General features: G+C 39.4%; 1 pseudogene; it reads left to right on the top strand.

The window, feature by feature from the left end:
- The first annotated feature begins 14 nt into the window (after nt 1-14).
- Nucleotides 15-24,923, top strand: LOC124100535 (olfactory receptor 7E178-like; annotated as a pseudogene).

Here is a 24,923-nt window from a genome sequence, read left to right as displayed (position 1 = left end):
CAGTGGTGGTGAGCATGGCGGCAATGTCACTACAGTTTTCCTTTCCTCCCACACTGATCCTTCTTACTGCACACTGTCATCCACATGGAGGGAATGTGCTCTTCACACTATCCTCAGCACTGAGAGATGTCTATGAGGGTGAGGAGGAGGAGGTGGACCTGGATGAGGATAGCATACAATCATATGATCCTTCAATGAGAGATCCCTGAGTGCCAGGCACTGAAGTGTGAGCTATTTGTAGATTGTTTAAATTTGTCTGAAAATCTTCACCAAGGTATAAGTGCCATGATATTATATTTCACAGAATAGAGAGGATCAGAGTTTTTAGTAAATTGTGCTAGCTGTTTAGATCAACTAACTGAGGCTATGTTTGAAATGCACTGTGAGTTTGAGGCACATGGCATCTTGGCAGGACAGTGATGGCAGGTTGTCCCCTCCACAATCAACCTGTGATTTACATTCTTGTCAGTGCAGGAGAGGACCCTGTTTTTCTGTGCACTTCCCTGTGGGAATTCTGTTGGATCCCAGGTCAGAGCAGCCAGTGGCATCAGTTGCACCAGCTATGGAAGAATGGCTGATATAAAACAAAGATCTAAGGTCAAGTGGGCACAGATAATGCAACACAGACCTCCCTGTGTCCCCCTCTCTGGGACACCCTTGCATCTGCCACATCCTCCTGCATGCTGATAATCAGCTCACTCAATTTAAAGAGGAGACCAAGAGCAGGTCGGGATTTCATTACTACTCACAGACTTGGACAGGATTAAGACTGTATTCAATACGTGCCTGCAGCTAGGACCTCTGGATTCTGCTGAAAACGCTCTGATTTTCGGAAAACAGTGAAGTGATTAGTGCATCAGATACAGAGACTTAAAATTTAATTTTGGCTTCTGCTGTCTCAGCTGGTTCTTTCTTGAATACCTGACAGGTTGTTAGTGTCTATGATACTCAGCAATGTCATCCAAGGTGGTTTATAGCTTATATAATGCCATTGAATCCACATTAAACTGAAAATGTGTATCACCTATCTGACTGATATTTGATGAAGGTGCAAAATATGGACAAATGTTAGATAGTTATTATTCATACGGAAAGGCTAAACTTCCTACTATTCAAGTGAAATGTTTTTTTAAATGAAATTATATTTTGATATTTCTATAATGTTATATTTTTATACTCCCCTTATATAAGTACATGCTGTATATCTGGAGTGGAATGACCAACTGTCTTTCTTTTCTGATACCCAAGAACCTACACCATTTTAGGCACAGAGGAGATATATATATATATATATATATATATATATATATATATATATATATATATATATATTCCACTATATATTATAATTATATTATATATTTTAATCATATATATTAAAATATGTGTTAAATATTTAATACGTCATTGCTCTACAAACAGATTGGCTTTGCTCAGTGGTGTTTCAACACACAGGTTCTCTCCTGTCTGTACCTTCATTCTACTCAGGTGTGTCCCCCAGTGTTAGAGACAAGATTGAGCAGCTCCTGTTTGTGTTACCCTTACACAGGGCCCATATCTCACTTTATGAACATCTACAACCTTCAACAATGACAGAGGTGTCCATGAGCCTAGGAAAACCAAAGTAAGAACAAAGGGAAGTGACAGGAGACACTTAGAACTTGGTTTGAGATACTCTTGAGAGTTTCACATCATTCTAAGACTACAATGTCCTTTGGCAGTTTTGTTGATCATTAGACCCACTCTGTAATTGAAGACTGAATGTTTAATAAAAAAACATAAAAACCATAATGACCAAGTAAATGCCACTTAAGGGTAGGTGGAATTATTCAGATTCCCAGAGCAAATTTTTGTTATTTATATTTTTATCCTAATAAGAATGGATGTTAAACATGTATCTTTAAAAATGTAGAAGTGAAAGAAGTAAATTGAACATACAGCTTAGCTCCTCATTAGTGTTAGGGTCCAAAACTCATGTGGACATACATTTTCTTTGTATTCCCATTAGTGATGGAACTCCTAGGAGATGGGGATTTCATGGACCAATTAGTCTAATTATGAGCTCAATATTGATCTTCCAAGGTCATATCACAGATCATAATCAGCATGTGCCTGCTGCCCTTCCATTGATGGTTCTTGTCCAGTGAGCTGCATGGCTGTGCCTCCTCCTGGGGTGTCTGCATCAGGAAGCTCCTGAGCACATGATATGTTCCTCTGGACCCAGTTGCTCCTTCCCTGGGCTCCACACTTTGTAGGGTCTCAGGATCAGCACTTCTTGGTCATGACCCTGCAGGGTGGTAGTGTGACCCAGTAAGTACAGAGGGCCTAGGATGTGGGAAAAACTGGGGAAGTAGTGTTATCTTACATGAGGACACTCACCACTGAGTATCCAGAAGGGAGGACACCACATGCAGCTTCAACTTGGGGTTGTGGTGTTCAAACTTTTGTTTCAGAGGGGAGATGAGAAATCTTATTCAAACTGTGCTCTCCACCCACACTGGTTCTAATTCACACAGAAATCTCACCCACAACAGTACAAAATGAGTCCTTTAGAAGTGTTTCCTAAGCTCTAGGAAAGGACTATGCAGTGATGATAAGGATGATGAAGGGGATGACAGGAGACTAGATCATGAACCGATGTGCTGGGTTTCCCAGGCTCAGGTGCTGAGCAGTGTGTTCTTATTTCATGTGCACCATCTCATTTTGTTATATGTGTCAACACTATTATTATTATATAGAAAAAGGAAAAAAAATGTGTTTTACTTCTGTAACTTGTACTCCATTGTTAGGTGGGAAAGGGTGCAGCCTGTTTGCACTAGGATGTCTGACCATGGACACAGGAAATCACAGGAGAACCCTGGCAGCTTGTCCCATCAGGAAGCCAAATGCCATTTATCTTCCCTGTCACTGCAGAAAGAGAGTCTTGCCTATGGTGCTCTTCCTCTTGGGATTCCTTGGTATCTCAGGGCAGAGCAGTGTAGGCGCATACTGCATGCACCATGTAAGAACAGCCATAGGTCACAGGAGAGGTCACAGTCAGCACAGATCAGGCTCTTGGGCCTCCTCCAGGATCTTCTTGGAGCTCACCACATGCTCCTCCATGTTTGTAAAAAGTTCTTTCACACTCAAAGCAAACCTATGGTCAGGATTTTATTTCATTCCTATTCATGAAACTGGAAAAGTTTAACAAATGTACCTGAGGTTTGCCAGCGGTTAAGACCTCTGGACCTATGCTGAAAACTTCCTGTTGGGTGGAGAAGAATGAAAACATGTAGGGATGGGTCTCAGAGTCTGCCAGTCCCACTTACTGTCTCTGTGAAATTGGGCAGGTCACTGTTGTCATCTGAGTTGATTTCTAGTTGACACCCCTTCAGTGAGTAAGGATTAAATAGACCCTGGAGATGCATGTGTGCTGTACTGGGGGAGAACATCTCCTTCCTTCCATTCTGACTCCTGAGCCCCTGCTTTGCTTGGCACAGGGAGGCAGCTAGAGCAAGTCTGTGGAGCATTGAAACCTGCCCCTCCACTATTTTCCTTACCTTAATTGTTCAAAATCAATTTGGATTAATGTGGTTATTGATTTCTGTCTGTGTATTCATTCTTTAACCCATGCCCTGTGGAAACAGTGACAACTTTAAAGTGTCTTTCTATGTCCCTATCACAGTTACAGGCCCTCCTTATTATTTTGTAATATCATTTACATAGTCGTCTTGTGTGGGATTATGACACAGATATTCATGAGTTTAAAAAGGAAATGAAGCAGGAACATAAGGTACACCTACAGCTTGAGCCTTCAACTGAGGCACTGATCAGAATTTCACACCCTTCAAGGTTCCAGTATCACCTGAAGATAGCTTTCCTCCCTAACATTGATATTTACCTAATCATGCAATTCTTAAAATTAAAATCACAATGACCAAATTTATTACCTTCCTGTCTGTCTTTGGTGCCCCGTGTTTGGAGATGGGTGTGATTTTCTCTATTTTTATTAAGCAGTGAGCGAGGGACATGGGGAGATTCACACACTGTGCACACATTGGAGGGTCAGTGTGTGGGACTGAGCTGTGACCTTTCTGACTCAGCCCAGGGCACAATCTCCTGTACTGAAGCCAAGTGGAAATATTATCCTTTATACAAGACAAAATTTTTCAGGTGTTATCATGTAGAGAATATGCCTGGGTGCATCAGTGTTTCAATGTTTTCATGATACATATTAAGACTAAGGTAAACAAGATGAGAGTTATTTTTAATAGTGACATAAATGCAGTCATTAATAGTATATTTGGACATGCTTTTTTTTCTATTGAAAATCAAACACCTATACTGTGTCAATATCTTACACAGACCTTCTTATTTGAGTGACATTGAGAGAGGCAGAAGCGTTTTGAAATGGTTGCCATACTAATAAACTGTCCAGTTAAGCAATGTTCATTCTTCAGGTGACACTTTGCATCCAATAGAGACTTTGAATTCTACAAATGTACCTCACAGATGGAATGAAGATTTCATGTTAATTTATACTCGTACATTTGGGGGGCAATGGGTATTGTGTTGCAGACTACAGTTTCTTTAGATGGATTTTAATGAAAAACTAGATGGATGTGTAAATGAATACTAACATAGAAAATATTGACAGAAAATTACACCTTCCTAATTCATAATAAGTATGTTTGGGAGACAGGTTTGCTGGAGAATGGAATCAGTAAAAAATACTAAGACTCAAGTTTCCTAGATAATTGTACAATTTCATCTAAGTTTCGTCCTGAGACAAGTATTACCAAATTCTTATACTTTAATATAGGTAGAGGGTATTATTGACAATAAGAATAGGTAATATTCAGGGAGCCTGTTCTATGTGCCAAGATGTTGTTAGACATTGGTTTCCAACTCTATTGTAAGAAAGGACCCCTGAACTTCACATGCAGATATGTTGATTAAATTGGTGTTGATCTGATGTCACATTACATGGATATACTAAAATATCCACAAGTGGATATGTAATAAATGAGACACAACCACTAGATATGCAATTGGAAAGGTAAAACATAATTTCTTATGAGAACCAAGATAGATAATTATTTTCCTATATTTAAAATTTGAAAATTTCCCAGAAGTGTTTACCTTATTTCCTGTACTGTCCTTTTATGAATTGTTTTCTACAATCCCAGTGAGAACTGGCATATAGCAAACCAGCATTGTCATCAGGTGGCTTAAGACAGAGAACTGCAATCCATATATAAGGAATGACCAGATGTCCATAAAGTGGAAATAAGATGGTTGGAAATAAGAGAGAGCTTTAGGGCCTCCCATGGTGCAAAAATCTTGTATTTTGAACTTGATGAGCTGAGATCACCAAACCCTGAAGCAGTTTTAACAGGTCAGAGGGAGAAAAAACACAAAGTGTTGTTTTATATGCCAGATATTTTCAAGATATTGTATGAATAGGAAAAAAGCCTGTATAATATTAAACTATTCAAAAGTATTTCCTATCATTTGTAGTTTTAATATCTTCGGCTTTTGCCACATTAGTAGTCAATGTTACTATTGATGATGTGCATTTAATTCAATCACATTTACTGACATTTGGATTGTGTCAAAGACAAGGATACTTGTTTCATATTACAGAATTTTTGAATAGCAAGCTTAAACTCACAGAGGAGGGGAGTGAGGAAAATCAACAAATGATGAAAGCCTTTCAAGATAACTGACTCATAACCTGCTTTCTGATTGTGGCCCATCACCCTCAATTTATTTGTCAGAGAATGGAGCCTCAATGGCATCTTAAATAGAATAAGTCAAAGAAGTTTTTTTTGGTACATAGACAAAATGAGGTAAATTGCCCTGGTTCTTAATTAACTTTTATGAAGATTGCTTTTTCTTAATAGAAAGGTCATTACTTATTCTGTTTTCCTTTAAACCATAGGCTATATTTTATTATCTTCTTGAACTACTACTCTCTTCTGCTCCTGGGCTTCTAACTTTGCTCAGTTAGAGGGGTGAATGATGGATAGAGCTATAGTGAAAGAATGTGCAAGACTTGATGTTGCACTACTGAGAACTATGTTGAGGGTATGTGGATCTCTAGTGTGAGCAGCTTTGTCGTGCATACTTGAACTCAAATGCACACAGAATCAGGGAGGCCTGCTGATGTATTCTTTTTTTCTCACTCTCATTGCTTTCTGAAAAGATATCTGAGACATAAAGAAGTATAATATCTAACATGCATCCCAGAATTCCACCCCATAGGTCTCTCAGTTGACCTATACCTACAACCCATCATTTTTGGACTCTTCCTGTCCATGTACCTGGTCACAGTGCTTGGGAACCTGCTCATCATTCTTCTCGTCAGCTCCGACTCCCACCTCCACACCCCCATGTACATCTTCCTCTCCAACCTGTCCCTCACTGACTTTGGTTTCATCTCCATCACGGTCCCAAAGATGCTGGTGAACATTCAAACTCACAAGGAAGTTGTCTCGTATTTGGGCTGCTTGACGCAGAAGTCACTTTTTGCCATTTTTGAATGTATGAATTATATGCTTCTGACTCTGATGGCCTGTGACCAGTTTGTGGCCATCTGTCACTCTCTGAATTATAAAGTTATAATAAACTCTCACCTCTGTGGCATAACAAATTTGATGTTTTTTTTTTTTTTTTGCTGAGTCTTTTGGACTCCCAGCTGCACAATTTGATGATCTTGCAAATTACCAGCTTCATAGATGTGGAAATTTCTAGTTTCTTCTGTCATCCTTCTCAACTTTTGAATCTTTCCTGGTATGACACCTTCTCTGATAACATATTCAAGTATTTTTTTGTTACCACATATAGCCTTTCCCCCATCTCCAAGATCCTTTTCTTTTATTATAATATTATGTCCTCCATTCTGAGGATCCCATCCTTAGGAGTTAAGTACTAAGTCTTCTCCACCCATGTTCTCACCTGGCTGCGTTTGTTTATTTTATGGAACAGGCATTGACGAATACATTGGTTCAGCTGTATCACATTCTCCCAAAAAGGGTCCAGTGGCACCAGTGATGTACACTGTGGTCACTTCCATGCTGAACCCCTTCATATACAGCCTTAGGAACAGGGACATTAATGGAGCACAGAGGATGTGCATAGGTGATATGGTCTTATCTAGAATTCTAGATAGGGCAGAAAGGTGGGAGGGCAAGGTTGAGGGCAGGGGATTAGCAAGGATGGTGGAATGTGATGAACATCATTATCCAAAGTACATGTATGGAAGACATGAATTGGTGCTGACATAATTTTTTTTTTTTTTTTTTTTTTCAGAGTAGAAATTAGAAGTTTATTAAAGGACAGCAGAAAAGACTTCTCCCGGAGGAAGAAGGGGACCCAAGAGGTGGAATCCCCTGACATAATTTATATACAACCAGAGATATGAAAAATTGTGCTATATATGTGTAATAAGAATTGTAATGCATTCGCTCTCATTTATTTTTAAGAAATCAATAAAAATAAAATAAAAATAAAAATAATAAAAAAGATATTGACTCCACCCCAAACAAAAAATAAATATTCAAAAAAATTGAAAACTTGAAATTACTGTTCTATGATAAATAATTTCATTTATAATAGGTTAACAATACAATTAATAAAGGCAATAAAACTATGTTACAAATGTGACTGTTACACGATTTAAAAAAAAAGGAATCCATCTGGTCCTTGGCTTTTCTTGGTTGGTAGGCTCTTGATGGCATTTTCTATTTCATTACTTGAACTTGATCTCTTTAAATCATGTATGACATCCTCATTCAGTTTGGGTAGGTCATATGTCTAGAAATGTTTTAATGTCTTCCATATTTTCTGTTATCTTGGAATATAAATTTTCAAAATAGTTTCTAATTATCTTATGTATTTCAGACATGTCGGTTTTGATATTTTCTTATTCATCTTGAATTTTAGTAATTTGAGTTTTCTCTCTCTTTCTTTTTGTTAGCATGTCCAGGGGTTGGTCTATTTTATTTATTTTTTAAAAGAACCAACTTTTTTGTCAATTTTTTAATTGTTTTGATTTCATGGATTTCAGCTCTTATTTTAATTATTTTCTATCTTCTAATGTTATTGGTGTTAATTTCTTCTTCTTCTTTTTTTCCCTAGGGCTTTGAGATGTAGTTTTAGTCATTTATTTGTTGATATTTTGTGCTTTTAATGAATGCACTCCCTACAATAAACATTCCTCTCACTACTGCCTTCATGAACTCCCAGAGATTGTGATGTATTGTGTCAGTGTTCTCATTTACTTGTAAGAATTTTACTTAATCCTTGATTTCTTCTACTATCCATTCATCATGCAATAGTGTATAATTTAGTCTCCATTTGTTACAGTAGCTTGTATTTTTTATTTTATCATTGATTTCTAATTTCATTCCATTGTGGTCTGATAGAAATGTAGTATATTATCTCTCTCTCTCTCTCTCTCTCTCTCTCTCTCTCTCTCTCTCTTTATTTTTGTATTTACTAAGAGTTGCTTTATGGCATAAGATATGGTCTATTTTAGAGAAAGAGTCATGTGATTCTGAGAAGAAAGCATGTACATTTGTTGATGGATTAAATATTCTATATATGTGTGTTAAGTCTGAATTATTGATTGTATTATTTAGTTCCATAGTTTCCTTATTTAGTTTTTGTTTGGAAGATCTTTCCAGTAGTGAGAGAGGTGTGTTAAATTCACCCAGTATTGATGTGCTGTAGTCTATTTGACTCTTGAAATTGAGAAGGGGTTGTTTGACGTACATAGATGTTCCATTGTTTGGGGCATAACTATTTATAATTGTTATGTCCTGCTTATATATACTTCCCTTAAAAAGTATGAAATGTCCTTCTTTGTTTCTTCTGATAACTTTGGTTTGTAATCTACTTTATCTGAGATGAAAATGGAAACCCCTGCTTGTATATGCAATCCATAGGAGTGATAACTTTTTCCCCAATCCTTTCACCTTCAGCCTGCAAATGTCTTTGCCCATGAACATATTGTTGGGTCTTGCTTTTTAATCCAATCTGCCAATTTATGTCTTTTGATTGATGAGTTTAGGTTATTATTATGATATGTTTTGTAATTCCCTGTCATTTTGATTTATTTCTGGTTTTATTTTGACATAATTTCTCCTTTGGTTGAATGTCCCTTTAGTGTAGATCCTCCCTTTTCTGGTTTTCACTGACTAAACGGGTCTTGTTTGTGTCTGGTCACTGAAACAGGAGCCCTATACTTCTCCTTAACAGCATCTACAAACTTAAGTTACACAAGAACAATGGCAGACATGTCCATGAGCCTAGGAAAAGTAATGTAGGAACAGAGAGGAGTGAGAAGAGATCCTTAGAGCTTGTTCTGAGACCCACTTTAGAGTTTCTGATCATTCTAATTATGCAGAGTCCTTGACAATTGTCCTGAGCAGGAGAACCATTATTTTTTTAATGACTGAATGTTTCATTTAAAAAAAAAATTAATGATCAAATAAATGTAACTAAAGCATATGCTTATTAGTTTCAAAGCAATGCTTTGTTATTTACATTTATACTGCATATTTATACTAAGAATAGACATTAAAAGCTGATTATCTTTAAAAGACAAAAGTGAGAGCAGTAAATTGAGTATACAAAGTCCCTCCCAATTATAGCTAGGGTCCAAATCTTAAGTGGACCTTCATTTTCTTTTCTTCATCTTCCTGAATTAATGTTGAAAAGTCCTTAAAGATGGCATTGCATGGACCAATTAGTTCAATAATGAGCTCTGTGCATTGAGCTTCCAAAGTCATATGTTAGGGCCCAATCAGCCTGTGCCTGCATCCCTTCAGTGCATGGTTCTTTTCCAGTGATCTGCGTGGCTGTTTGTCCTGCTGTGGTTCTGCATCAGGAAGCTTCCACCTGTGACAGCATGTTCATGGGAATGCTGGCCACAGAGTCTGAGCCTTTGTTGGGCACCAGGTATGGGTGGGTCTTGGCATGTGCACTTCTTTGTCATGAGCCAGCAGAGAAGCAGTATAACCCAGTTGGTGCAGATGGAGCCTTGGGACCCTGTAAGAAAGATGGAAAGTATTGTTCTTCTATCAGAAGGACAAACATCCCAGTTTGAGTATTCAGATGGGAGTCTTCAGTATGTTAATTTTCATGCATCTTGTTTGAAAAGTTTATGTTTTTATTTTTGCTAGGTTATTAGATATCTTATTTAAAATGTGTTCTCCATTCACACTGGTTCTGTATCCCACAGGATACAAAATGTGTCCTCAGAAGTGTTCACTAGCCTGGTGCAGTGGTGTGTGTATGTGGGTCGGGAGTCTGAGGTGGAGTTTCACAAGTTCAAGGCCAGCCTCAGCAACTTAGCAAGGCCCTAATCAACTTAGGGAGCTCCTGTCTCAAAAAATGAAAAGAGCTAAGGATATGGTCCTGTGGCTAGGCACCCCTAAGTTCAAGTTCTTGTACCAAAAAAGGAAAAAAAACAAGCAGAAAGAATGAAAAGGAAAAAAAAAAAAGATTTCCTAAGCACTATGAAAAGACTCTGGTGGTGATAAGGATGAGGAGGATGATGTCAGAAACCAGAGCACAATGGAATGAGGCTCAGGGCTTCCCAGGCTCAGGGGGTGAGCAATGTGTTCCCTATTATTTGTTTAATTTCTTGTGCATTGTTCCAGTTTGAAAAAACGCATGCCCCATTTATCATTAACTTACAGTAAAAAAGGAACTTTATAATTATGCAACTTGCTCTTGTTTGTTAGGTTGGAAAGACTGCAGCCTGGTTGACCTGGGCTGTCTGAATGTGGACACAGGGCATCACAGGAGAATCCTGGCAGCCTGTCCCATCGATAAGCCAAGAGCTATTCCTCTTCCCTGTCACTGCAGAAAGAGAGCCTTGCCCATAGTGCAGTTCCTTGTTGGATTCCTGGTGATCAAGGGCAGAGCAGGGCGAGTGCCTGCTGTATGCACTGTGGAAGAACAACCACAGGTGACAGGAGAGGTCACAGTAGGGGAGGCTGATGATCATTCAGCACAGATCACACTATTGGGCCCCCTCCAGGACCTCGTTGGAGCTCACTATACGACCCTTTATGCTCAAAAACAGCCCTCTAATCTCAAAGCAAACCTAATATTACATCTTTGTTTTATTCTTACATCACTGGAAAGAACTTAAATGTATACCTTATATTTAAAACCTTAGGACATAGATAGAGAACTTTATGTTGGATGGAAGAAAACAAAAACACATAGCAAAGGGGTCTTAGAGCTTTTCAACCCCACTTATTGTGTCTGTGAAGTAGAGCAAGTCACTAGTGTCTGGATTCAGCGTTGTTATCTGAGGATTTTTATTTGATACAACTGCATTGACTAAGGATGAAACAGGTACATCATGCTCTTAAAGAAATAATGTGGGATTTTTGAAAAATTTCGGAGCAAAATAAGATCTAGATATTATTGTTACTGTTAGTGATTAGTTTAATCTTCATGCAACTCAAAGAATTCATCCCCTACTCAAAGTTACAATGTTTCTATTTCTGGATTGGATATTTTAATTTTGATGCTCCACACGTCTGTGCTGTGTATATGGAAAGATGTCCCTCTTTCAATTTGTTACTTTCTGGGGCCCATGCTTGTCTTTGCAAAGGAGGCATCTAAAACAGATCTGTTCCACATTGAATTCACCTGATCCTTCTTCACCAAAATGGCCCAAATTAATTTGGATTCATGGACTTCTTGCTTTCAGTCTGTACTTTCATTCTTTGAAGCACTGCACCATGAAAATCATGGCAAGTTAATCACTATCACTCTGTGTCCTTGTCGTGGACATAGGAACGCTTTATTTTTATTTAATTCCTTCTAACTTAGTCAAATTTCAGCACTCATGACATAGATTTTCTAAAGTAAAAAATAGCAAAATGTGGTAGGATCTGAAGGGATCCCCTGAAACCCGAGCCTTCTACTGAGGCACATGTCAGAGTTTCCCACTGTGGCGTCTCTGTTGACAACTTCTTTCCTCAATACTGTTGGCATTTCCCTAATCATACATCTTTTAATTTAAAGTCACATTGACCAATCAGTTATCGAGTTCCAAATTTGCTTTGGTGCTGCACATGTTTTGGAGCTGGGTGTTGCTCTCCCTCTCTCCTTAAGCAGTCAGAGCCTGGAGAAGTGGAGTGATTCTCACACACTGGGCACACACTGGCAGGGCTGTTTTATCAAGTGTTGCTCTTATGACTCAAATGCAAGCACTTTCTCTTCTACCTGAGCAACATGGAAATATCCTATAAACCAGATAAGATTTTTTCAGGAGTCATTATGCAGAGAATATGTCATGGTCAGCAGTGTTTGGTGACACATATTAAGATGAAGACATAGGTGAGAAGCACAGTCTCTAGGACAAGATTCCTCCGTGATTCTCCTTTACTAGCAAAACAATAATCCTTATTTTTTTTCTGAAAACCCTGTTTTTAATATTGAATTGGTATTGGGGACGAGATGAAGCTTTTGGTAACAAATTGGTAACCCACCTGGGATCCCACAGCTGCCCCCACCCTAGTCTTCTTGGGCAGCTCTGACACTCCAAGTAACCCCCTTCCACCCTAAAGATGCAAGGTGGCTGGTGAGCTTATTAAGAAATGACTGATGGAGAATTAGGACCTTGTGGCTTTGTCTTATGAAGAAGCAGAGGAGCTGTACCTGTGAGTAAAGTGGATGACTGAGGGGCTGTCCCAGCAGCTGCTAAGGCAACTTTTCCTATGGGGAACTCCCATGTTCTGTCTCTGAACCCTGAAGATTGCTATTTTGGCCTATTGGAGAAAGAGAAAATGTAACACAGTAAACTTGTGACACATTTGGCCATCTGGTAAGTAGCCCAGTATGCATGCCAAGACCCTTTTGATTCTACATATCTGGTTCCCCTTCATGAGCTTATGATTATATCACGATAAACACAACTGTTATTATAACTATAATGCTCTTTAAAAACCAAATGGAGATCAGTATGGCAGAGGACAGGGACTGTGGGAGGAAGGATTGGAGGGTAAGGAGAAATACTAGGGGATGATACTGGCCAAATTATACCACTTTATTGTGTGCATGTATGAATATGTAACAATAAATCTCCCCATTATGTACAACTGTAATACACTCATAATAATATGGAAAAAAAACAAATCCAACTATTAAGTATAACTATAATGATAATTATTTTTAAATTGGTAAGTTAATGTAGCTTTTAAGAGTGAATTTGGACATGCATTTTTTTCAGAGATCACACCCCTATCCCCTGCTGATATATTATATAGAAAATCTTATTTGTGTTTTATGGAGAGATGAACAACAATTTTGAAGTGATTGTCATACCTTACTGGTTAAACGATGTACTTTCTTCAGGTAATGCTTTCTGTAGGATAAAGACTTTGAAGTAGAGGAATGATCTTCCCAGATGGAATTAGCACCTCAATTTAATGTAAATGGTACATTTCTGAGGCAATAGGTATTCTGTTGTACACTACTTTTAGATTTAGGTACCCTTTAGGTAATTTTTAATGGAAACCTTTATGGGAACATAAATTAATATTGACATAAAAACATCAACAGAAAATCACACATCCCCCTTTCATGAAGTAGGCGTGTTTGGGAGACAGGTTTGCAGGAGAGTGGAATCAGCAGAGATAGTAATGTCACGGGGGAAGAGATACTTCTGGAGATGGGTCCAAGGGGTTCCCAGGGCAGAGCGAGAGCTCAGCTCCAGACCAGTGGGTTCTTGGCATATGTGATGGAGAAGAATTTCAGCAGGAGCTGGACAGAAGCATGAACAGAAGTTTATTTATGAAGGCAGGAACACATGCAAGGGAGAATGTGGGCTGTCTTGAGGCTGACAGGAAGAGCTGTTTTGGGCTGGGTGTTGAGTGTTTACAGAAGGGCTGTATCAGGTCCTGGGCAGGAGGTGGAGCCAGGGTGGAGCTGCACAATTTTATACCACTTTTCACTGCACTTGTTTATTTCCCCATATTAAAGGGGCATGAGCCCAGGGCATGGTCCAAGGGCATGTGGTTCAAGATTTATAACTTTGCTTTCTAAATCTCAAAGGCTTGTGGATGTGTCCTTTAAGATTCATATTTCCCTTCTCTTTATCCTAAATCCCTAGCTCACTAGGAACACAAATTTCACAGGTAATTATTCAAATCTCTCTATACAGTGTAAGTCCTGAGACACGTATTGTCAAATACCTATATTTTAACATAGGTAGTGGGTATTATTGAAATATGAAAAGGTAATATTCATGGAGCTTTTCCTAAGAGCCAGGATGTTGTCAGACAGTGAATTCCAACTGTGGTGTAAGAAAAAAAAACCACTTAGGATTTCACATGCAGATATCCTGATTAAACTGGTGTTGGTCTGATTTTACAGTAAGAGGATAATAGAAAATATCCAAAGATGAATATAACATTAACTGAAACAAAACCACTAATTAGGTAATTGGAAAGATTTTTAAAACCAAGGTAGGTAATTATTACCCCAAATTTAGACAAATTCAATCACAGCAAGAGGAGACAAAGAATGAACCCAAATTACACTCACATAGCTTAAGTGAGAGAATTACAATCTGCATATCAGGAATGCCTGACCAGAGAGTCCACAAAGTGGAAATAATGTGGTTAGAAATAAAATCTGAGCTTTGGGCAGTTTTTTGGTGATGAAATCTTAAACTTCAAACTGGATGGAATGAGATCACAAAACCATGGAGCAGTTTTAATGGGTCAGCTGGAGGACCGATTAAAGGAAAGGAAAACAGCGAAGAGCTCTGCAATATGCAGCTATTCTGCTGAAATTGTTTGGGTTCATACAAATAATCCAGTATAAAATCAAGTTATTCAAATTGTTTTTTATCATTTATGTTTTTAATATCATCTCTTTCAGCCACATTTGTGATCAGGGTTTCTATTGATTTTGTGCATTTAGCTCAATAATATTCATTGAAATTTGAAATGTGCCAAAGACAAGGAAATTTGCTTTATATTACATACCTTTAAAGATCAAGCTTTAATCTTCAGAGGAGGGCAATGAGAAAATAAAAAAATGATGAGCCACTTTGAAGATAAATGGCTCATGACCATGCTTTCTGACTGAGACTCATTACCCTCAACTTCTTAGAACAAAACAAAGTAAGTTGAGCTGGTTCTTAATAAACTTTCATGAACATTATTTTTTCTTAATAAAAAACATTATTTTTCCTGAATTTCCCCTTAAATGGTAGGCTATAATTTACTGCAATCATGAAATTCTTCTTTCTGCTTCAGGACTGTTAACAATGATCAGTTAAATGTCTGAAATAGGGTGTGGAGAGAGGGGTGAATGATGTAGATAGCAACAGTGAAAGAGTGTGCAAGTCTGGGTGTCTCAGGACAGAGACCTATGTTGAGGGCGTGTGGATCTCCAGTGTGAGCAGCTTTATAGTGAATACCTGAATGCAAATGCACGCAGAGTGAGGGGTGCCTGCTGATGGGTTTCTTTTTTTTCTTAAACTCTTTGCTTTTCAAAAGGTGTCCAAGCAACACAAAGGCACTAAATTTAACTCATATATCAGAATTCTATCTAATGGAACCCTCAGAGGATCCAGATCTGCAGCCCATCCTCTTTGGACTGTTCCTGTGCATGTACCTGGTCACAGTGCTTGGGAACCTGCTCATCATCCTGACTGTCAGCTCTGACTCCCACCTCCACACCCCCATGTACTTCTTCCTCTCCAACCTGTCCTTGGCTGACATTGGTTTCATCTCCACCACGGTTCCCCAGTAGCTGGTGAACATCCTAACTCACAGCAGAGCCATAGCCTACGTGGGCTGCCTGACATAGATGTCTATTTCCACCATTTTTGCGTGTATGGATTATATTCTTCTGAGTGTGATGGCCTATGATCGGTTTGAAGCCACCTGTCACCCTCTGCGCTACTTGGTCATGATGAACCCTCATCTCTGTGGCTTCTTAATTTTGGTTTCCTTTCTATTAAGCCTTTTAGAATCACTGTTGCACAATTTGATGATCTTAAAAATTACCAACTTCAAGAGTGTGGAAATTTCCAGTTTCTTTTGTGACCCTTCTGAACTTCTGAATCTCTCCTCTTCTGACACCTTCTCCAATAACATTGTCAAATATTTTCTGGTAGCCTTGTATGGCCTTTTCCCCATCTCAGGGATATTTTTTCTCTTACTATAAAATTATTTCCTCATTCTGAGGATCCCATCCTCAGGGGGGAAGTACAGAGCCTTCTCGACCTGTGGCTCTCACTTGGCAGTTGTTGACTTATTTATAGGGACAGGCTTTGGAGTGTACCTTGGGTCAGGTGCATCACATTCTCCCAGGAAGGGTGCAGTGGCCTCAGTGATGTACACTGTGGTCACCCCCATGCTGAACCCCTTCATCTACAGCCTGAGGAACAGGGACAGTAAAGGTGCCCTGAGGAGGCTGCCCAGCAGGATGGCCTAAATCTCATCCCCTGTGGTGTCCAGTTGCAATGTGTGTTGGAAAATTCATTATAACTGTCTATCAAGTTGGTTTAATCTGCCTCTCCAGGAACATTGATGGGTTTAATACCACACATGATGTAAGTGAAATGCCTGCAGTCAGTGCTGGGAAGGAATGTTTGGGAGTTCTCCATATTTGGAACAAAGGATCACTTTGAAATAATGAAAGATTTTTGAGACGGTGATGATGAATATTTCAAAAAAAATATGTGATCAATGATGCTTATCATAATACTTGAGAATGGTTAAAAGAAAAATTTTTAACTTCGATTGACTGCAATAATATTAAAATAAAGCTAAAAAGTTTTTTAAAGAAATGAAAAATTTATAGTAGAGAAGAGAAGAGCCTCTTCCTTAATAGAGATAAACTGATAAACACTGATAGATGTTCATTTTCTGCTCCTCTTCTCCATCATTAATATTAGGAAGCTCTTAAGAGTTGCTGATATGCTTTAGCTACTTGGTAAACTAGGAGCCTTATGCACTGAGCCACCAAAGTCACACAGTGGTCAACAACCAGCCTGTGCCTCCAGCCCTTCAGCTTGAGGACCCAAGTACAGTGGGCAACATTATGCATCTCTTCCTGTTCTGTGGATGTCTGTATTAGGAAGCACCTATCTGAGCGTGTGTTGATACCCCAAGGCTGAAGTCAGGGCCACTGGGCACCAGGGAGGTGGGGGCTTTGGACCTGCCCTCCTAAATCCTAAATCAACAGAGCCCCAGGGTGAATCAGGAGCTGCTGTGGAAGGGAAGGGTGGAAGAAGGACATTGCATAGAATTATTTCTTCACCATTAGGAGGAGCACGCACTTTGTCTACCCAGATGGGAGAACGAGGGGCTGATTGTCAGGGATGATACTGTGAGTTCATATGCTTTGTTGTGGTGAGCACAACAGAGGCTCATGGAAAGTCCTCTTTAACTGCCACCTGACTCTCCTTGCCACACACTGTCATCCACAAGTGGAGAAAAGGCATCCCTTTAAACTGTGTCCTCAACACTCCAGATCATCTGTGAAGGAGATGATGAGGATGAGAATGAAGATGAGGATAATTTTCTTGTTGGGGATTCTGAATGCCAGATGCTAAGCTATGTACAATATTTAGATTGTTTGAATTCACGTGCAAAGTCTTTCTACGGCATAAGTATCACACAATTTTATTTAGAGAAGAGAAATGAGCACAGATGTTCATGGAACTTGGGCTAGGTATTTAGATTGAACTATGGAAGCCATGTTGGAAATGCTTTATGGATTTGAGGCACATGGCATTAGGGCAAGCAATTGCTGACAGGTTTTCCCCTCCACAAAACAATCATGTGTTTTAGTTTCCTGTCACTCCAGAATGGAACCAATTTTCTTGTTCACTTCCTTTGGGATTTCTGGTAGATTCCAGGACAAAGCAGTGAAGGGCATCAGTTGCATCATTTCTTCAAGAAAGTCTGAGATGAGACAAAATCTAAGGTCAAGTGGGCACAAGTAATCCAGAACATCTCCCTGTGTCCCGAACTCCAGGACACACCTGAAGCTGCCACATCCACCCTCTTGGTCAAATAGGAGCAAAGTAGATCTGAATTTCATTACTACTCAGGGACTTTAAAGGGTTAAGAATGTACCAGAGACGTTTCTCTAACTAAGACCTCTTTATTCTGCTGAAAACGTTCTAATTGTTGAAAAAAATTGAAAAAGGTGAGTGCATCAGACCCAGAGACTCACAATTTAATTTTGGCTGCTGTTGGCTGGACTCATCCTTACTTGAACAAAGTGCAGGTGCTAGTGTCTATGATACTCAGTAATGTCCTCCAAGATGATTTCTAGATTATACAACATCTTTGAACCCAGATTAAACAAAAATTATTTCTTCCTGTGTCATTGATATGTAATGAAGTTGTAACATATGGGCAAAAGAAAATTAGTTATTATAAATATGTAGATGCCAATCTTTATTATTCAAATCAATTATCCTGTGACCTATTACTGTTTTCATATTTCTGTAATGGTACAGCCTCTTATTCCCCTTTCATATGTATATGCTGTATGTGGGGTGAAAAACCTTCTCTTTCTCATTTCTGATTTCCCAGAGCCTCTAAAATGTTAGGCACAGAGAGATAAAAATTAAAACTATGTTGGTAAACATTGAATAGACCTTTGCTACATTCACAGGTCCTGGCCATGCTCAAGTGGGGTTTCTACACAGTGGTGCTCTACTTTCTGTACCTTCAATCTACTAAAAAATGTCCCTAAGAGCAGGAGTCGATATTGAGCAGATCTTGTTTGTGTCTGTGGCATGTACACAGAAGCCCCAAACTTTCTCTCAACAGCATCTGCAACATTCAATTACTCAACATCAATGGCAGAGATGTCCATGAACCTAGGAAATGCAAAGCAGGAACAGAGGGAAGTGAAGGACCCTTAGAGCTTGGTCTGAGACACACTTCAGAGTTTCACATCTTTCCAATGCTGCAGAGTCCTTTGACAATCCTTCTGGGCAGTAGACCACTATTTTTTCATAAAACTGAATGTTTAAGTAAAAAAAAAACTTAATGACCAAATAAATGTCACTCAAGTGTATACTTATTATGGTTCAATAGTAATTTTTATTATTTATATTTTAACCAAATAAAAATGGAACTTATAAAAAAAACAGAGAAGTGGTTCCATTCCAAGTTTTCTAAGAAATCTGCATACTGCTTTCCAGAGTGGTGGCACCAATTTGCAGTCCCATCAGCAATGTATGAGTGAGCCTTTCCCCACCCCAACACATTCTATATTTGTAGATTGTTTGAATTCACGTGTAAAGTCTTTCCACGGCATAAGTATCACATAATTTTATTTTAGAGAACAGAAATGAGAAAGTTCATGTAACTTGGGCTAGGTATTCAGATTGAATAACTGATGCAATATTTGAAATGCTGTGTGGATTTGAGGCACATGGCTCTTAATAATTGCCATTCTGACTGGAGTGAGATGAAATCTTAGAGTACTTTTGATTTGCATTTCTCTAATTGCTGGAAATGTTGAATATTTTTTTCATATATTTGTTGGTCAATTGTATATCTTCTGTGAAGTGTCTGTTCAGTTCCTTAGTCCATTTATTGATTGGGTTATTTGTGTTTTGTTGTTAAGTTTTTGGTATGGAACCACCATTTGACCCAGGTGTCCCACTCCTTGGTCTATACCCAAAGGACCTGAAATCAGCATACTACAGAGAAACAGCCACATCAATGTTTATAGCAGCTCAATTCACAATAGCTAAACTATGGAACCAACCTAGATGCCCTTCAACAGATGAGTAGATAAAGAAAATGTGGCATATACACAGTGAAATATTACTCAGCCTAATGGAGAGCTGGAGAATATTTCGCGAATGAAATAAGCCAATCTCAAAAAACCAAAGGCCAAATGCTTTCTCTGATATGCAGAAGCTAATCCATAGTGGGTGGTGAGTAGGGGAAAATGGAGGAACTTTGGACTGGGCATAGTGCAGTAATGGGAGGAGGGTGGAAGAATGGAGGAATGAGATGGACATTATTACCCTATGTACATGTATGATTGCATGAGTTGTGTAATTCTGCATCATGTACAGCTAGAGAAATGAGAAGTTGTGTTATGTTTGTGTACAATGAATTGATTGAAATGCATTCTGATTTCATGTATAACCAGTTAGAACAATTTTTTAAAAAAATTAGAAGTATTTAAAAAACATAAAATGAAAGAAGTAATCGATTATGCAAGTTTCTTCCTAATTACAGCTAGGATCCAAATCTTAAATGGATCTTAAATTTTTCTACTTCATCTTTCTGCATTAATGTTGGGAAGTCCTTAGAGATGGGTATTGCATGGACCAATTATTCTAATTATGAGCTCTGTGCATAGAGCTTCCAAAGTCATATGTTAGTCCACAATCAGCTTGTGCCTGCAGCCCTTTCTCTGATAGTTCTTGTCCAGTGAGCTGCATGACTCTGTCTCCCTGCTGTGGTTCTGCATCAGGAAGCTCCCAGCTGACATCATATTCCTGGAAATGCTGGGCACAGAGTCTGAGCCTTTGTTGGGCACCAGGTATGGGTGGGTCTTGACATGTGCAGTCCTTATCATTACTCAGCAGAGAAGCAGCATAACCCTGTAAGTGCACTGGGAGCCTTGGAATTGCAAGTATTGCTTCTGTATCAGAAGAAAAAAACATCAAAGTTGGAGTTCCCAGATGGGGGGATTTCAGGAGGTCAATTTTCATGTATGGTATTTGTGATTTTTTGAATATTTTTCTGGGCTGTCATATATCTTATTTAAAATGTGCTCTCCACCCATGCTGTTTTTATTTTCTATAAAAATATCAACTATGACAGCAAAATTGGTCCTTAAACTATGTTTCCTAAGCTCTAGGAAAGACCTGTGGTGGTCTTGATAAGGATGATGAGGGGATGACAGAAGCCAGAGCATCATGAAATGACACTCAGGGCTTTAGAGGCTCAGAGGCTGAGGAACAGATTTTGTGTTATCTGTCTCACTTCTTGTGTGTCCTACTCTGATAATGCACACCTCATTTATTATCATCTTACAGTAAAAGAGAACTTTATATGTATGCAACTTGTTCTTGTTTGGTAGGAGACATCAGCCTGTTTGCATTGGGATGTCTGACCATGGACACAGGGCATCATGGGAGAATCCTGGCAGGCTGTACCATCAGCAAGCCCACTAGTCATTCCTCGTCCCTGTCCTGCACAAAGAGAGCCTTGCCCATGATGCTCTTCCTCATGGGATTCCTGGGGAATCACGGGGCAGAGCAGTGGGGGAGCTTGCTGAATACACTATGGAAGAACAGCCACAGGTCATAGGAGAAGTCACAGTAGGGGAGGCTCATGATCATTCAGCCGGAGTCACATTCCTTGGCCCCCTCCAGAACCTCCTTGGATCTCACCATATGCTCCTCCATACTTGAAAACAGCCCTCTCTATCTCAAAGCAAATCTAATATTGGGTCTTGATTTTATTCTTATTCATAAAACTGGAAAGAATTCAAATGTACACCTGATATTTAGCTGTAGTTAAGACCTCAGGACCTAGGCAGGAATCTTTATATGGGGTGGGAGAGAGTAAAAACATGTAGTGGATGGATTTCAGAGCCTGTCAGTCCCACTTCTTGTCTCTGTGAAGTAGAGCAAATCACTAATGTCTGGATTCAGCCTTGTTATCTGAGTTGATTTTTTTTCTACAATTGCAGTGACTAAGGATTAAATAGATACTTGGTCTTAGGGAATAATATGGGACATTTCAATAAGTTGGAGGCAAAACAAGACCTAGATATTGCTGCTGTTAGTAATGATTATGCTAATCTTCATGTCACTCTAATAATTATCCCCAACTCAAATTTATATTTTCCTATTTCTGGATGGGATATTTTATTTTTGAATCTCCATATGTATTCACTGTGTATTTGGCAGAATGTCTCCCTTTGTCTTACTCACTGGGGTCCATTTTTGTCTTGGCACAGGGAGGCATAAAAAACAGATCTCTTTGACATTGAATTCACCTCATCTTTCCTCATCCCTTTGTCTTACTCACTGGGGTCCATTTTTGTCTTGGCACAGGGAGGCATAAAAAACAGATCTCTTCGACATTGAATTCACCTCATCTTTCTTCCCCAAACTGATCAAAATTAATTTGGATTAATGGACTTCTTACTTCTGGTATATGACTATACCACAGTGACTTCCATGTGATGTATATGTAGAAAGCACCAATAAATCATAACAAATAAATAAGCCAAGGAAGCTCCGTACATTAGGGTGAGGAGAGTGGTGGAGTCAGGAAGGGAGTGATTAGGGGAGAGAATGGGGATTGAAATGGAATAAATCAAGTTCCATGGGCATATGATTATATTGGGATAAACACAATTACTACGCATAACTATAATGCTCTTAAAAAATCAAAGGGAGATCAGTATGGCAGAGGAAAGGGGCTGGGGGAGGGGGAATGGGAGGGAAAGGAGAAATACTAGGGAATGGTACTGGCCAAATTAAATCCTTACATTGTGTGCATGTATGAATATGTAACAATAAATCTCACCATTATGTACAACTATAATACAATAATGATATGGAAAAAAATGAACCCAACTACTGAGTGTAACTATAATGATGATTTTCTGAAATTGGTAAATATATGTAGATCTGATGTAGTAACTTGGACATTAAATGTTCCAATATGTATAGAGAATTTCTTATTTGTGTGATATGGATACAGGAACAACATTTTTTAAATGATTGTCATTTTGAAAATCTTTCTGGATCAATGATGCACTTTCTTCAGGTAATGCTTTGTGAAGGATGAAGACTTTGAAGTAGAGGAATGATCTTCACAAATGGAATTAGCACCTCCAGTTAATGTAAATGGTGCATTTCTGGGGCAATAGGTATTGTGTTGTGCACTACTTAGATGAGATTTCGTTGCTCTTTGGGTAATTTTTAATGGAAACCTTTATGGGAACATAAATTAATATTGACATAGAAACATCGACAGAAAATCACACCTCCCCATCTCATGAAGTAGGTTGTTTGGGAGACAGGTTTGGAGGAGAGTGAGATCAGGCAGAGATACTAATGTCATGGGAGAAGAGATGTTTCTGGAGATGAGTCCAAGGGGTTCCCAGGACAGACGGGGAGCTCAACTCCAGACCAGTGGGGTTCTTGGTACATGTGATGGAGAAGGATTTCATGCCTGGACAGAGGCATGGACAGAGGTTTATTTATGAAGGCAGGTACACATTCAGGAAAGATTCAGACGTTGAGAAGGTTCACAGAAGAAACTGGAAATTTCCACACTCTTGAAGTTGTGGGTTGTCTTGAGGGTGAGAGGGAGCCCTGTTTTGGGCAGGGTGTCCAATGTTTATAGAAGGGCTGTATCAGGTCCTGGACAGGTGATGAGCCAGGGTGGAGCTGCACAATTTTGAACCACTTTTTCCTGCACTTGTTTATTTCCCCCAAATTACAGGGGCATGAGACCAGGGCATGGGCCAAGGGCATGGGCCAAAGCTTGGAGCAAGTGCAAGGGAATGGGCCAAAAGCATGGGCAAGGTCAAGGGCATGGACCAAGGGCATTGGTAAAAAACATGCTGTTCAAGATTCATAACTGTGCTTTCATTACTATTGCTTTTTCTTAGTAGAAAAGTTATTACTTTTCCTGAATTCTATCTTAAAGAGTAGGCTATATTTTATTGTGATCACAAACTTCTTCTCTCCTCTGCTCCTGGGCTTCTAAGTTTTCTCAGTTCAATGTCTCCAAAGAGGGTGTTTAAAGAGGGGTGAATGATGGAGAGAGCAACAGTGAAAGATTGAACAGGACTGGGTGTTGCACTCCTTTGAACTATTGAGGGCATGTGGATCTCCAGCGTGAGCAGCTTCCTAGTGAATACCTGAATTCAAATGCACAAAGAGTGAGGGGTGCCTGCTGATGTATTTCTTTTTTTCTTACACTCTTTGCTTTTTCAAAAGGTGTCCAAGCAGCACAGAAGCACAAAACTTAACACGCATTTCAGGGTTCTATCTCCTGGGACTCTCAGAGGATCCAGACCTGCAGCCCATCCTCTTTGGACTGTTCCTGTGCATGTACTTGGTCACAGTGCTTGGGAACCTGCTCATCATCCTGGCTGTCAGCTCTGACCCCCACCTCCACACCCCCCATGTACTTCTTCCTCTCCAACCTGTCCTTGGTTGACATCTGTTCAATCTCCACCACAGTCCCAAAGATGCTCATGAACATTCAGACTCACAGCAGAGCCATCTCCTATGTGGGCTGCCTGACACAGATGTCTACTTTTACCATTTTTGTCTGTATGGATTACATGAATCTGACTGCGATGGCCTATGTCCGGTTTGTAGCCATCTGTCATCCCCTGCACTATTTGGTCCTGATGAACCCTCGTCTCTGTGGATTCTTAATTTTGGTTTCATTTTTGTTCAGCCTTTGGGACTCCCAGATGCACAATTTGATGATCTTAAAAATTACCAACTTCAATAGTGTGGAAATTTCCAGTTTCTTCTGTGACCCTTCTCAACTTCTGAATCTCTCCTGTTCTGACATCTTCTCTAATAACATTGTCCAGTATATTCTGGGAGCATTTTATGGCCTTTTGCCCATCTCAGGGATCCTTTCTCTTACTATAAAATTGTTTCCTCCATTCTGAGGATCCCATCCTCAAGGGGGAAGTACAAAGCCTTCTCCACCTGTGGGTCTCACCTGGCAGTTGTTGGATTATTTTTAGGGACAGGCTTTGGAGTGTACCTTGGTTCAGCTGCATCACATTCTCCCAGGAAGGGTGCAGTGGCCTCAGTGGTGTACACTGTGGTCACCCCCATGCTGAACCCCTTCATCTACAGCCTGAGGAACAGGGACATTAAAGGTGCCCTGAGGAGGCTGCACAGCAGGACGGTCTAA

The sequence above is a fragment of the Marmota monax genome, unplaced genomic scaffold (genome assembly GCF_021218885.2).
Source record: "Marmota monax isolate L192 unplaced genomic scaffold, Marmota_monax_Labrador192_F-V1.1 WCK01_AAM20220418_F8-fsc00804, whole genome shotgun sequence".
Taxonomy (NCBI): domain Eukaryota; kingdom Metazoa; phylum Chordata; class Mammalia; order Rodentia; family Sciuridae; genus Marmota; species Marmota monax.
The sequence above is the reverse complement of the archived record's forward strand: the minus strand, read 5'-3'. Positions and strand labels throughout refer to the sequence as shown.